This window comes from Geotrypetes seraphini, chromosome 3 (genome assembly GCF_902459505.1).
Source record: "Geotrypetes seraphini chromosome 3, aGeoSer1.1, whole genome shotgun sequence".
NCBI lineage: Eukaryota > Metazoa > Chordata > Amphibia > Gymnophiona > Dermophiidae > Geotrypetes > Geotrypetes seraphini.
The window spans coordinates 358,179,763-358,195,478 of NC_047086.1; the positions used below are offsets into that span (position 1 = coordinate 358,179,763).

The window sequence follows — 15,716 nt, forward strand, 5'->3', positions numbered from 1 at the left end:
TTTGATATACTGCCATTACAAACTCATTGTACATAACGATGTGCAATAAAAATCTATAAACAATAAAATGAAAGGAACCCAATAATAAATTGGACAGAAAACATTCATACAAAGGGGAGGGGGCAAGGGGGCAGGGCTGAGAGGGAGGGAAACAGTAATGATTATGGTAAGACTGCAACTGACAGGCTAGCCTGATGAGGCAGAGGGGCCAAATGCCAAATTTAAATTAAAAAAGAGTTTTTTTAAAAATAAAGTCTTCAATTTGCAAAATGAGCTTTCAGATCTAATCAAGGGAGACAGGTCATTCCAAAACTTTGGGGCAATGAAGAAGAATGCTTAAGACTTAGTAATCCTATATTGTGCCTTCTTGAGAGGGGTAGAATAAAATGATGAGCATCGAGTGATCTAAGGAATTGATTTGATGTGTAGGGAATGGTCAGAGAAAAGAGAGAGGATGAAAAGCCTAGGTGTGGAGGGCTTTGTGTGAGACAGAGGATTTTGAATAGAGAATGGAAATAAACAGGAGCCAGTGGAGTTTGGCTAGAAGAGGAGAGACTCAATTAAACCTTCGGGCACTGCAAAGAAGGTGAGCAGCCAAGTTTTGAATGGTTTGGAGTCTGCAAAGCAAGGTCTTAGCAATAACAGAGTATATAGGTTTACAGTAATTAAGTCTGGATATTACAAATGCTTGTATCAGTGTATGAAGTGCAGAAAAATCTAAATAACTCCGAATAGACCAAAGTCTCCTCAAAGAAAGAAATCTGAATTTAGTAACTTGGGAAATTTTCGAATGGCACAGGCTTCAACTGGGTATATATTGAAGAACTAAGGCCAGTACTGGGCAGACTTGCATGGTCTGTATCCCATATATGACCATTAAGTTGAGAATGGATTATGGAGGGCTTCGACGGCTGGGATGGTTTAGATGGGCTGGAGTGAGTTTTGACAGAGACTCCAGAGATAGAACCTAAGCACAGTACCGGGCAGAGCTCTGGGTTTCTGGCCAAGAAATATCTAAGAAAAAGGACCATTTAAATTAAATCATTAATTTATAGAGCGTGTATGGTTGGGCAGACTGGATGGATCATTCAGGTCTTTATCTGCCGTCATTTACTATGCTATTATGTTAATAAATGTGTAAATCAAATGTTAGGTTTGAATTTAATGTAACATCAAGGTTGTAGAAGGACTCCACAGATGGTAAAGGTGTATCGAAGAGATGCGGAAAAAGAGATGGTTCAGGGTGGTATTCAGTAATCCAGGAAGTGATAGTTTTGGCCAGGTTGAGGGCCAACATATTCAAAAAAGAATGGTAAAAGATATATATCAACAATCAAAAGACTAGTACCACAACAAGTTGATACTTAAGTATAAAGCCTGAATGGAGGAAAAGATCTCAGATACACCACTTAGGGAACATGTATGGTTCTCCCTAAAATATTTGTGGTGTTAGATTTCTTTCATTGATGAAAAACCACCATCCTATCCTAAATTGCTAATCATTAATAATATATAATTTTTTAGTATTTTATCATTTTCTTAAATTAATGATAGCATGTAAAACAGTATTTGAATGAATTTGAACACAGGGGCCACCAATAATTCAACGTATGATACTCAAACAAGGCTCCCTTAAATATATCATAAGCAAATGCAGAAAAAAGACAAACACTTATCTGCAATTGATGAATCAAAATGCACAACGGAGCATAAAAAAATCTCTGAACGCTCTCAAAGTCCGCACTACACTAAGCACTTTATGTAGTGCGGACTTTGAGAGCGTTCAGAGATTTTTTATTCTCCGTTGTGCATTTTGATTCATCAATTGCAGATAAGTGTTTGTCTTTTTTCTGCATTTGCTTATGATATATTTAAGGGAGCCTTGTTTGAGTATCATATGTTGAATTATTGGTGGCCCCTGTGTTCAAATTCATTCAAACACTGTTTTACAAGCTATCATTAATTTAAGAAAAAGAAAATGATAAAATACTAAAATATTATATATTATTAATGATTAGAAATTTAGGATAGGATGGAGGTTTTTCATCAATGAAAGAAATTTAATACCACAAATATTTTAGGGAGAACCATACATGTTCCCTAAGTGGTGTATCTGAGATCTTTTCCTCCATTTAGGCTTTATACATAAGTACCAATATATTCAAACCAAGACAGTTTGCTAGGTTATTGACACGCTTCTGAAGGTGGCTGAGATTGGGATGAAATGGAGAGGTGAGAAAGATAAGGAGGATATCATTTTCATAGAAATTTTTTTTAATGCTATGGTCTAGTATTAGAGTGGACTCAAAGAGGTATTAAAAGTGGTGTTAGAGCCTGGAGGATGGATTTGTTACCATAAAAAAGCAATCCGTGAGATATGATGTAAACCATGACGGAACAAAACTCAGCAGACTGATAGGAGAAGGGGATGCATGACTAAACTGAGGGCTCCTTTTACGAAGGTGCGCTGTGTTTAAGTGCACGCGCCGGATTAGCATGTGCTATAGTGTGCGCTAGCCGAAAATCTACCACCTGCTCAAAAAGAGGCGGTAGCGGCTAGCGCACGGGTTAATTTAGCACACGCTATTCCGTGCATTAAGGCCCTAGCGCGGCTTTGTAAAAAGAGCCCTGAGTGTTGCTTCCATCTAGAAAAGTGTGACGATAACTTACAAGAGCTGTGACAATAGTTTCTGTGCTATTGTTTTGTTTGTTTTTGTTTTATTTTATTTATAACCCGCCTTCCCAAGGCAGCTCGCAATATAAACATACACAATAAAAAACATAAAATATATATAAAACAAGCAAGGTAAGCGACCAGCGCTTTCACAAATGCAAGTTTCTTAATGCCCATATTTCATCATGCAAAATAAATGCCTCTTCAGTAATTTCTTAAACGTGATTTCTAAATCCAGTATGACAGGGTTGGAGTACTGACAGTTGCTCACAATGAGAGGGAAGCTGATCAAATACAGTAGAACTTTTTTGAAAAAACAACTGAATACTGTATAAATGATAATTAACATTTTCTCTGTGTACAGTGTGTGCTTTGTGTTTTTTAATTTTGTGGTTACAGTTATGTATTACAGCTCCCCCTCCCGATTCATGTTTCCCCTCGTAAATTCAGTTATTCACAATTTTTTTGTCCCTTGCTTTCAATGCAGAAGCGCTACCCCGGACATCCCCCAGACCTTACCTAGTGGTTTAGCAATGACCCGGGACAGGAGCGATCTTCCTACGCTCCTGCCCCGTGCAGAGCCGTCATCAAAATGGCTGCTGTGAGTTCCCGTTGTAGTCTCGAGACTACAACGGGAACTCATGGCAGCCATTTTGATGATGGCTCTGCACGGGGCAGGAGCGTAGGAAGATCGCTCCTGTCCCGCGTCACTACTAGACCACTGGGGACGCAGGAGGGAGGTGAGGGGTGGGTCAGAGCTGGCCCAAAAAATTATTTGCGATTTTCCCTATTCGCGAGCCGCCTCTGCCCCTAAGCCCCACGAATATTGAGGGTCTGCTATAATAAGATTATATTGGGTGTATATATGAAAAATGAATGGAAGAAATTGCATTACAATTATTACTATTATTATGGGGGTGGGGTCAGAGGAAGAGCTTGGGTCAGTCTGGAGTGGAGCCTAGGCAGGTCTGGGATGGAGCTTGGGTGGGGGTACTCAGTTGATATTTGTTAGACTTAGGGGGTACTTGGCTTGAAGAAGTTGAGAAACTCTGGTATACCAGACTCTGGACTTCCTGACAGGCAGGGGGAGGGTAGCAGCGGGATGGCAGGCTCTTCATTGCTTGAGTTAGCTTGGTGTTGCCCAGACTATGGGGCCACCCTGGCTGACGCCACAATCTGGGTAACACCATGCTAACTCCAGCGATGAAGAGCTCTCCCTCTTTTGTCTTATCGCTTGTGAGGCCCTGTTGGTACTGCTCTTCTGAGGCAAATGTGTCAAAGTGGGTGGAACCGACAGGACCTTCCCGAGTGCGTGGATGAGAAGGATTTTCGGTGGAGGGGGGCATGTGACTGGAGGAAGGGGGGGGGACCCATGCTTTGTATCCCCGACAAGCTGCTCACATACCCCTAGGGGTATGCGTACTGCATGTTGAGAAACACTGGGCTAGATGGACCATTGGTCTGATCCAGTAAGGCTATTTTTATATTCTTAAAATAAATAATATGTAAATCCTGCATTTGGGTTATTGATAATAATAAAAGTACAATGTATTAGAAAACCACAGACAAACAGTGATTTAAGGTGAACAGTACTGATGTACAGAGATGCAAAGACCTGAATAAACTGGCATAAAAGTATATAGATATTCCTGAGAAAACAAAAACCAGAAAAGTACATCTCTGAAAAAATCCAGGGATATGACGATATCAAGAATACAAAGGGTGTGCTTATATCCGCTATTAGAGATCGCAAATGAAGTGAGTACCATCAACAAAAGGCAAACAGTTAAAAATAAAGGCAATGCCTCAATAGCATAGGAGACAAATACTCATAAAAATTCATCCATAAAATCATATCACTTAGTAGATGAGAGTAGTTTATTGTATCTTAATGGAGTCGACGAATTTCTGAAGTTCAGCTGGATCGGTATAGGTGGTGGTACAATTGTTTGGAGTAATCTTCATATGCACAGGATACAGGAGGCCAAACTTGGCACCAATATCTTTTAAATCTTGCCATAGTTATAAAAAATGCTTTCTGTGAGTAGCCATGGTTTTTGCAAGGTTGGGATCAAATAAGATTTTCTTTCCTTGATATAGCAGTTGCTGGTGAGTTTTTGCAGTTGTCAGTATTTGCAGAGATTGTTGAAATCGACTGCACTGGGGGCACTAAGGACATGGGAAGCAAGGAGGGAGGGAATAGAAAGGGACAATTATTGGACCTGAGTGCAGAAATAAAGAAAGGATACACAGTCAATTAATAGATGTCCCCTTTTGATGAAAAAAATAAATGGTCACGTTACTTCTGGCTTACTTTCTCTGCAGCAGAGTAGGCAGCTGCGCTGAGGTGCAGGAAGGTCCCGTGATGACTCGTCTGCTGGCTCTGCTCCAGAAGAAGTAAGTTACGTCGGAGGGGGTGGACCCGGCAGACGCAGTCATTGCGGGACTTTGCGTCTGCCAGGTCCATCCACTCCGACGTAACTTACTTCTTCTGGAACAGAGTCGGCAGACGTGTCATCGCGGGACCTTCCAGCATGCAGCTGCTGAGTCCGCTCCAGAGCAAGTACGTCGGAGTGGGCTGGAATGGCAGCTGGCAGCTACAGTCATCGTGGGACCTTGCTGCATGAAGGGAGAGAAAGGAGCAGGACTGCTGGAATGGAAGAGTGGTGGAGGAAAAGAAAGGGGGGCAGTGGTATGGAAGGGTGGTGCTGATGGAATTGATGTACAGAGAAAGGGGAGAGACATAAGGGGGAAGGATATTGGAGGGAAAGAAAGGGGGCAGATGCTGATTGAAGAGGGGTGGATGGCGAGAGAAAGGGCAGACATTGGATGGTAGTGGGGAGCCTATGCTGGATGGAAGTGCAGATGGGAGAGATAAGGGAGCAAATGCAGAAAGGAAATGAGAGGAGAGAAAGAGGGGAGCAGATGCTGGATGGAAGTGGACAGATAGAGGAGAAGATACTAGATGGAAGGATTGGAGAAAGGGTACATGATGGAAGGAGGGGATAAATAAAAGGAGGGCACATGATGGGGAGAAAAGGATTGAGTTAGGGAAACACTGGAGGGGTGAGAGAAACAGGTGGCAAGCTTTAGGTAGACAGTAAAAAAGGACATTGATGAGAGGATAGTAAGAATGTAATCTAGACAGACACAGAAAATAAATTGAAAAGGAAAATGAGGGAAAAAAGGGAAAGGGATTGCAGAGGAAAGATGTGGGAGAAGGAAGGAGAGGAGAGAGATGCCAGGCCAATGGGGGTGAAAGGAGAGATGGAAGGGGGAGGCATACAGTTTCTGGAAGGGGTACAGAAGGAGAGAAGATGCCATATAGGGAAAGAGAGACGGCAGACAGTGGATGGAAGGAAGAGAGTTACAAGAAGATGAGGAAAGCAGAAACCACAGAAGACAAAGATAGAAAAAAAATTTCTATTTATTTATTGCTTTTGGAGACATGTGTCACTGTTTCTGTGGTGCACTGTAAGCAGAGTACAGCTTCTTACTGGTTCAATTTAACTTTTGTCTATGTATTTCTATTTTATCTATCCTTTTACAAAACTGTGGAACGTTTTTTAGCGCCAGCCGTGGTGGTAGCAGCTCTGATGCTCAGAATTCTATGAGCGTCAGAGCTGTTACCACCGTGGCTAAAATCCACATTACAGTTTTGTAAAAGAGGGAGGGGTTAGTTTGTGATTATATATTCCATACTAGGCGAAGTTGTTTTCTGTGTTCTGTGTGTTCGAAAGACATGGTTTTTTGTTAGGATTGACTGCAGGATTGATCTGTACTAGTCTGGCTTGTTTAGTTTTATAATGGGTGTATTGCTGTTGTACTGCTCACTGCAGTATGTCAGATGCTGCCTTTTCCTAGGTACTCATGTGTGACGTGTGGCTTGTTACTAAAAATCATGTTTTTCGTACAGATGTGGGGAGAGTGTCAAAAAATGATGGGCCCCAGGTGTCACATATGCTAGGTACGCCACTGCTACTAACAGTCTGAAGCGGGATATCCAGGCATCCAACGGCAGACAAACAGCTTGCTTTCAAAATTTAATGATAAAGCATTTAGCAACAGCCAATCCCAGACACTTCACTGACTGTTGGTAGGCCGTCCGCCCAGCATTGTGTAATCCCAATAAGCATGTTAGGGGAGTCATAGTAATAGAATCTGTCAACATTTTAGACAGCATCGTCCCCACCTGCAACTAAAAGTGTTGTATTAAAATACAGGATCATCAAACATACAAAAAAGTACCCCTTTCAACCTCGCAGCGCCAAAACCTATCAGAAACTGAGGAAAACATTTGCTTCAATCGACTATTTTATAAGCATTCTCTTGTACACACTTATACAGAAGCTTTTTTAATTTCCAAATAAATTGTGGACCAGTCTTGTAGTAGTAAGAGTCAGAACTAAGGCCCGTTCCCATTGATCTATATAAGAGAGTTTAGAAACATCCAAACCCTGGATATATCTATACTGTACAGAGAGAGGCCTAGGCATTGTCCCCAGGCCTAGCCACATATTTTCCTAATGTTCCAAAGGCACTGGATTGACTGTCAGCCAGCCCTGAGAGGATAAAAAATGTCTCAATTGAAGGTAAAATGAAGATCAGGCTGGTATATACACTCATTTTCTCAGTGCTCAATTATGGATATGAAAGTTGGACATTAAGGAAGCAAGATAGAAAGAAGATTGACTCATTTGAACTTTGGGTGCTGGAGGATTTTATGTGTACCGTGGACTGCCAAAAGAACTAACAAATTGATTTTGGAAGTGAAGCCCACAGGATGAAGTTACAACTGTCTTATTTTGGTCATATTGTGAGAAGAGAAAGATCATTGGAAAAGGACATCATGTTTGGGAAGATTGAAAGAACTAGACGAAGATGGAGACCTGCAACTAGTTGGCTGGACACGTTGCCAACAACTATGGGAATGATGCTGGAGGACCTTGTTGGACTAGCAGTAGACCGACCTCTTTTTGGATCTTTATCTCATCAAGTCACTTAGGCTCGAACCCGAGTCATTGGCACCTAACATACAAAAATGTTGTCACCCCATCACGAAATGGCATTGTGTCTATATCAGTTCCTGTTAAATAGTGGTTTACACTTGCATGTTGCAAGAAAATTCTTGATGAAAAGGGAAATGAACATTTGGTGGCTTTTTGGTACCTTTATTTATTATTTAGTGTGTCTCTGAACCGAGCCTGAGAAATGCCCCCTTCCCTCCCCTAGGAGTGTCATTTTCCAATGCATACTTCCAGAGAATAGGGAATAAAAAAAGGATGAAAATGGATCATATTTTATCAAGCTTCATAAAACTGTAAACAGCTGCTAGGTTTCTTTGTGGCTAGATAGATGCTATTGACAGCAAGCATTAGTAACTTTTTTATTTTTTTTACTTGGTAAATATTCCTGAATGCAATGATAAAGTGGTAATCATGAGAGCTTAATGACTTAGTTTTCTAATGGTTTGGCAATTGTGACATGGGTGCATGTGTTCCTTTATCCAGTTCATTTCTTTCTCTGTTAAACAGTGCTTTAAATTAATTATTTAGTGCTCACTAGGTTCAGACAAAGATAGCAGGTCACTAAGGGGTGAGGAGGGAGAATCTAGTGGTAAGGGTAAAAAGTTTTATCGAAGGCACAAATACAGTATTTATTGCTAGGTCTGATTGAGTTCATTCCTTGTACCTTCCTAAGAGCACATATCAGACTAGTGACGGATATTCAAATGTTTAAGACCTTGTGCTTGAAAGCTATTGAATACAGCACTGTAGTTGTTAATAGAAGCATAACACAAAAATGCTGAAAATGATAGCAGGAAAGATCACAGTACTGTATATTCAGTCTGCCCAACAAGGCAGCCAGAGTTGCACCCACCATTCTGTCATGCCATTATGGTAGCCACTTATAGGCAGTTAAATCTGATGGAGTCTTGGGACAATATATGGTACTAGTCTTTAAGCCCGTTACATTAACGGGTGCTAGAACATATGTATGTGTCTGTCTTTCTTTCTTTCTCTCTCTCTCCTTAGCCGCTTTCTTTCTTTCTGCCTTTCTTTTTCCTTGGCTGTCCATCACCACCTCTTGCCTGCTCCCCCTGTCCATTTTCCCTTCCTTTTACCTCCACTGTGTCCACCACCACCCTTTCACTGCTCTCCTTATGCAGCAGCAGCCCTTCTCCCTTTGTTTTACCTCCCCCCTGTCCAGCAGCACCTGTTTCCTTCTCCCCCTGTCCAACATTAGTCCTCCGTTCCTTTTTCTTCACCTCCCCAGTCCATCAGCATCTCTTTCCTTCTCCCCCTGTCCAGCAGTAGGCATCCCTTCCTTTTTTATCCTCCCTCCTCCTTCTTATCCCTATGATACTCTTACCTTGCTCTGCCCCTGATCAGAGGTTCCCGACAGCCGCCCAGTTGCACCCATTGGAAAAGTTCCCACTGCCGCATCCTGCACTCCTCCTGACGCGGCTCCCGCTGTCCTTTCTGTCTGTCTCTGTCCCTGGCCCCCTTTGCCTGTCTGTCTTTCTGTGTATCTCCCTGCCCCTGTGTCTTTTTTCTTTTCTTTCTGTCTCCCTTCCTCCCTCTGTCTGTCTGTCCAAAGCAGCATTCCCTCTCCCTCCATTTCCCTCCCCCCCAGTTCCCTGTGCAGCAGCATTAGCGTTTCCTCTACCCCCCCCTTTCCCTTCCCGCGGTCCGGACTACATAGGTGGTGATTCCAGCAGCGCTTGCATCAGTCTCCACACGCTGCTTTGGGTCCTTCTACTGCCCTGATTTACTCTGGCACGTCCCTGATGACATCATCAGAAACGCAGCAGAGCAAATCAGGGCAGTAGAAGGGCCCGAAGCAGCGTGTGATGCACACACTGCTGGAATCGCCATTCGGGCCCGCGGGAAGAGAAGGGGGTGTGCGGCAAAGGAGGAACGGAGATCGTCGTCTGGCTGCGGTCCGGCTTGTGGAGGCGATAGGCTGGTGACGTATTAGCGCGCATGCGCACTCCTTCGGCCACATACCTACAGCGCACAGAACACGCAAATAGGAGTGCGCATGCGCGGCTAGCTCTTTATTATATTAGATAACCAAAGTATTGCTAACAATATTTAACTTATTTAAGATTCCCCTTTCCCTTGTACAGTACCCTCACTTGTGGCATATCATAATCGTTTATAGTTCAGAGTTAACCTACTGCCTTATATGTCCGGTGCGTTTTTGTCGGTGCAGCTTTGTCCACTGCACTTTTAACAGTGTACCCAAGTCCCTGTTGACTGATGTTTTTGGATTATGAAGCACCCTGACCTGCTGGTCTAGTGAGGTGGTTGGTGGGAGAGCTGCTGCAGTATAGAGCCCAGGCTTTAGCAGGGGCCTGTCTGTCCTCTGACTTAGGACCTCTTTGAGGGCATAGATTAACATGCAAGGGGGCTCAGGGAATTGACATTCTTTGCCTATGTGTGAGTATGGCATTTATTTGAGGCCTGTAATAATTGAATTAACAATGTAAGCAACTGTTAGCATTCACTGTCACAGCAAAGAGAATCAAATTACACTGATACTCAAAAAAAAAATCAGGTATAGAGCCATTCAGAGCTCTTGGACGCCCACAGTAATAATATTTTGGATACTGGATGATAAATGCTATTTGGACTGAAAAATTATACTCTGTTTGTCTCCCAAAATAGACAAATCAGCTCAGTTTTTCCAGGGGATCCAAATGCTAGTAGTGAGAGGTTTCATATGCTATATGTCAACATAGACATGATGAAAATAGGATCCCTCTGTGTCCTTTGGTTTCTTGTGGAGAAGGTAGCAATTTGCCCCAGAGACAATGATGCATGTTTACTTTGTTATGAAATTATTATTATTATTTTTTGTATCTCTGTTATTGCTAATCACAGAAACTGGAGACTTAAGAGAATTGTGCCATTCTGTGGAAAATCTTGTCAGTAGAGTGTTTGACATAGAATGGTAACTATTTTGCTAGACTTCAAAAGATTAAAGAATTACCAGAAGAATCAAAGCCTGTGCTTGTATGTAAATATGATTCTTAATTGTATTATTTCATGAACTTTTAAATTTATTATATAAAGTAAAACTTTGGTTTGCGAGCATAATTCATTCTGAAGACACTCTTATATCAAAGCAAATTTTCCCATAAGAAATAATGGAAACTCAGACGATTTGTCCTACAACCTACAAACTTTAATACAAAATACTGTATGTACTGGTATTGCAAGACCTCGCTCGTTTAGAACAGTCACTGCACTCTTGCAGTGTCAGAGAGAGAAGAACCATTGGGTCAGTTGTGACGATGTGACGCGTGAATACAGTATGTACTCGTATTGTGAAACCTTGCTTGTTTAGAACAGTCACTATACTCCTGCAGTGTCAGAGAGTGAATCTCAATTATGATGATGTGATATGTGTATACTCTGTATGTACTTGTATTACAATATCTTGCTTGTTTATCAAGTTAAAATTTAATAAAATGTTTTGCTTGTCTTGTAAAACACTTGCATACCAAGTTACTTGCAATCCAAGGTTTTACTGTATATATACAGTGTCAGTGTGTATATATATGTGTATGTATATATATATATATATATATATATATATATATATATATATATATATATATACACAGTGGTACCTCGGTTTACGAGTGCACCGGTTTGCGAGTGTTTTGCAAGACGAGCAAAACATTTGCAAACTTGGTGCCTCGTAAACCGAGCTTGCCTCGCTGTACAAGCGCCCCCCCCCCCCTGCGATCCGGCATCCCCCCAGCGATCCGGCATCCCCCCCCTGCTCGCGTCTACCCCCCCCCCCACGATCCTACATCCCCACCCGAGCACGGCAATGACATCCCTTACCCCCCACTGGGCACCAATGCCGATGCCCGAAGATCCTCCCTCTTCTGGCGCGGCATGGGCTGGGCGGTGCGTCGGAGATCCTCCCTTCTCCCCCCTTAAGGAATCCGACGCTGCTCCATACCCCTGCCCGCGATCCGGCTTCCCCCCCTGCGAACCGGCATCCTCCCTCCACTCGCGTTGCTCCCCCTCCACCGCGATCCTACTTCCCCCCCCCCCCAAGCACGTCAATGACACTTCCTTTACCCCGACTTGGCACCAGTGCCAGTGTCCGAAGATCCTCCCTCTTCTGGCGCGGCCTGGGCTTGGCGGTGCGTTGGAGATCCTCCCTCTTCTGGTTTGGGCTGGGCTGGACTTTATTTGAGCATTTGCGCATGCTCAAAACCTTCTGGTCTCGCTCTCAATCTCGGGGAAACTTGCTTTGATATACGAGCAATTTGGTTTACGAGCATGCTTCTGGAACGAATTATGCTCGTAAACCAAGGTTACACTGTATATATACACACAAACATATACAGTGGTGCCTCACACAACGAACTTAATTGGTTCCAGGAGCAAGTTTGTTATGTGAAACGTTCGTTATGTGAAACGCGTTTTCCCATAGGAATACATGTAAAAAAAAATAATTCGTTCTGCAGCATAAAATATGCTAAGATGACATAAAAAAGATAAATTTTTTGTTATTATTTTTATTTAGATACATCTAAAAACATACATCTCCCTGTCCTTTTACTTCCACTATCTTCCTATCCCATCTCTATTCCCTTTTGTCCCTCTCCCCATGATCAATCATCTCACCACCTCTCTCTGCCCTCACCCTCAGGGTTCAAGATTGCTTCCACTCTTTTTCCTGTTGTTCTCTCTGCCTGTCACCCTATGATTTAGCATCCCTTCTGCCCTTGTCCAATATTTCCCCTTCTCTCCCTCCCTCTCATCCCCTGCTCCAACATGTGCTTTCAGCGGCCTTCTCCCCCCTTAAGCGTCTTTTCTTCTCCACTCCACCTTTCCTCCCTCCCTGCCTCCACCTTTGTGGCGCTTTTGCACCCGACCGACAACAGAACAGGCCCGGTCGGACAAATCTCCCTGTCCTGTAGCCGCGAATCTAAATTACCTTCTTACAGCAGCTGGATTATTGAAGCTGCTGTAAGAGGTAATTTAGATTCGCGGCTACAGGGCAGGGAGGTTTGTCGGCCGGGCCTGTTGTCGGTCGATCGGGGGACCTGACCAGCTGTGCACATTCTTCGGGGCGGACCGCCCCCTCCCCCCTCTTTCGTTCGCCATTGCCTTCTTCCTACCTGCCCTGCCGCAGCCGCACACAGCCGAACGGAAGTCTTCCTGATGTCAGCGCTGACGTCGGAGGAAGGGAGGGCTTTGCTTAAGCCCTCCCTCCGACGTCAGCGCTGACATCGGGAAGATTTCCGTTCGGCTGTGTGCTGCGACAGGGCAGGTAAGGAGAAGGAGACTACCCTCGCGGCTCGACCAACCCCGCTGCGATCCAACCCCGCAGGAACCCCGGACTTCGTTGTGTGAAACGAAGTCCGTTGTACGAATCAAGACATAAAGTTCGTTGTGCGCAGCGTTCGCTGTGCGAGGCGTTCGCTTTGCGAGGCACCACTGTATATATATATATATATATATATATATATGGTTTTCTTTTATATACTGCTTTTGAACTTGACTTAAAAAATGTAGGTGTGGGATTGTTTAATAAGAGATAGAGAAGAGGTTAGATGATTTTTTTTCAACAGGGTATGATAATTGAATTTTTGATGTGATAATACTTTCAGTTACATAATAAGAGACTTTCATTCAGCCTATATATTGAACTATTGTGCGATTATACACCATGGAGTGTTTTAGGCAGTTGGTAATAAAATATGCATGTCTAAGTGGTTTCTCTGTTCTCAGTTTACTTAGCACTGTCCCATCCTACACATTTCTGCCCCATTTAGAATTCCTGATGTATTACTCTATATAGCCTTTCAACATTTTTGCTCCAAAGTAGCACTTACGTAATAATAAGAGGCTGCTTTCTATACCAGCATGTTTCCTTCAGTGCATATAACTCTGAAACTTGAGTTTGTCAGCAGAAGATGTGCTTATTCCTATGCATCTTTCTCCTTACTGATTAATTACTGCTGAGAAGTGTCACCCCACCATTAGGTTCTCTGTTGGCCTTCCCTTCTTTCTCCATCTCTATACTGATAGATTTTTTTTACCTTGGATTTGTTATTTAAACTATGTAGAGCATCCCTCAAGACCTTTTGCAGTGTTCTGAAATTTACTTTCACCAGCATAAAAACATTTTGTAAACCTTTCCTTAATTGAACTTGGATTTGGAAAAGATAACAATTCCCATTGAGTTTTGTTTAACCAGTTGGATTGCAACCTCAGGAATTGTGGTTGCCAGTTTCTCTCAGGAAAATGTATTAATTTTAATGAATTGTCTTTTCTGATTCAGCACAGAGCGATGTACAATTGTTAAAATTTAAAGAATACATTACAAACAAAAATATAACACTAGATAAGAATGGTTGTATTGAGTCAACCAAAGATCAAGAATTAGAATGTGAAGAGTGATTAATCCACAAAGTTTCATAGTGGGTTATTTACCTTCTGCAGGAAGGATTGGTTGTATTTATAGTTAAGTCTGTGATATAGCTGCAGTCTTAAACTCCTGCTTGCTGTGGCTGTGTAAACTTGTGGCTCACAGGTTATATATCCTTTTGATAGATTTGAATCCTGTCAAAGTAGATAAAATGGTGACCTCTGCTAATTAAGCAATTCTGCCACTAATAGCTACAGATCTCAAGTTAATAGTAAAGATAATTGAAGCAAGAGCTATTTGAGGCAAGGATAAGGCAAGAACAATTATCTGCTAATGTCTGTTGCTAAGATTTCAACTTACGTTGGAAGGTTAGGTAAGATTAAAACAAAAGTTTTAACAAATATTTTTGTTATCCGAGGACACCATATTCTCACATGTGGGTGATGTCATCTATGGAGTACCAGAATGGCATGCATGGACAGTCAAAAAGTGTACTGTAACTCTAAAACTTTAAGACTGTCCATACCTCGCACATGCTGGTGCCTTCCCACCCAACGTCAGCTCACAGGACCATCAGTTCTCAGTTTCTGCAGAGCTGAGAAACTGTTTCTTAGAATTTCTCTAAGCGCATCAAACTTGTATGTTTTTGAGCCTTCCTGTTTCTTTTTTTCCTTCCATTTTGTCATATTTTGGTAGGTATTTTCTTTTTCTTTTGTTTGATATAAAAATGTTTCCATTTTATGGAATTGGTTTTTCGGACCTTCTGGCTCTTGTTGACCTGGTTTCTGGTCAGGAGCATTGATGCTTTTTCGGTTTACTGTTTACTCATTTACTTGACCTTCCTGGACCATACAGTCCTTTGATTTGCATCAGCGGTTTTTCCTTCGATGTCCAAGGCTCCTAGTGGCTTTGAGCAATGCCACAGGACCATTTCAAATGCAGACCCACACAACTGGTGTGTTCAGAACCTTGGTCAAGAACATAGAGACATTTCCTGCAAGATTTTTTTAATTGTAGAAGAAGTCACTTAAAGATAGGAAGTTGTAATACAAGAAACTTTTCGGGTCAACAGGTAAATCAAAAATGGCTGGAGACTCTTGACGCCAATGCTCAGCATCCAAAAACTTCAGCATCGGTACCGGCACTGATTGCATCGACAACACTGCAGAGAAGTTCTATGGTATACCTTCAGATCCTTCTCTACCTCTCCAAAGAAGGTCCCCACCGGAAAGTCTGTCTTTTACTAAATTAATGAGACAGATGGGGCAAGCTCTGCCAATAAATATGGAATCAGAAATAGAATCTTGAGTGGAGTTGATGAACGCTTTGGATTACAAGGAATGGCCTAAGAACTGCATAAAGATACCTCTTCATAACTTATTGAAGGAGTCTTTATTTAAAAACTGGGTAGCACCACTCTCTGCCCCAGTTGCTCCACGCAAACTTAATACCTTGTATAAAATCCAATCTTGCCCAGGCTTTGATAAGCTAATTACAACACCAGTCCTTAGTTGTGGAATCTGCTTTAAAAAAAGGCACACAGTTCCAAGAACTGGAATAGAAGACAGAATTCTCAATAAATTTGGGTGTAGAGTGTTCCAAAGTTCATTGCTGGTCAGCCGTATATCGAACTACA

At 42.4% G+C, this 15,716-nt stretch overlaps 1 protein-coding gene across 11 annotated transcripts in view; it reads left to right on the forward strand.

Annotated features, from left to right (window-relative positions):
- MARK1 (microtubule affinity regulating kinase 1) overlaps positions 1-15,716 on the forward strand; it is a 229,325-nt gene that overhangs the window by 56,598 nt on the left and 157,011 nt on the right. The gene's annotated exons all lie outside the window — the stretch shown is intronic.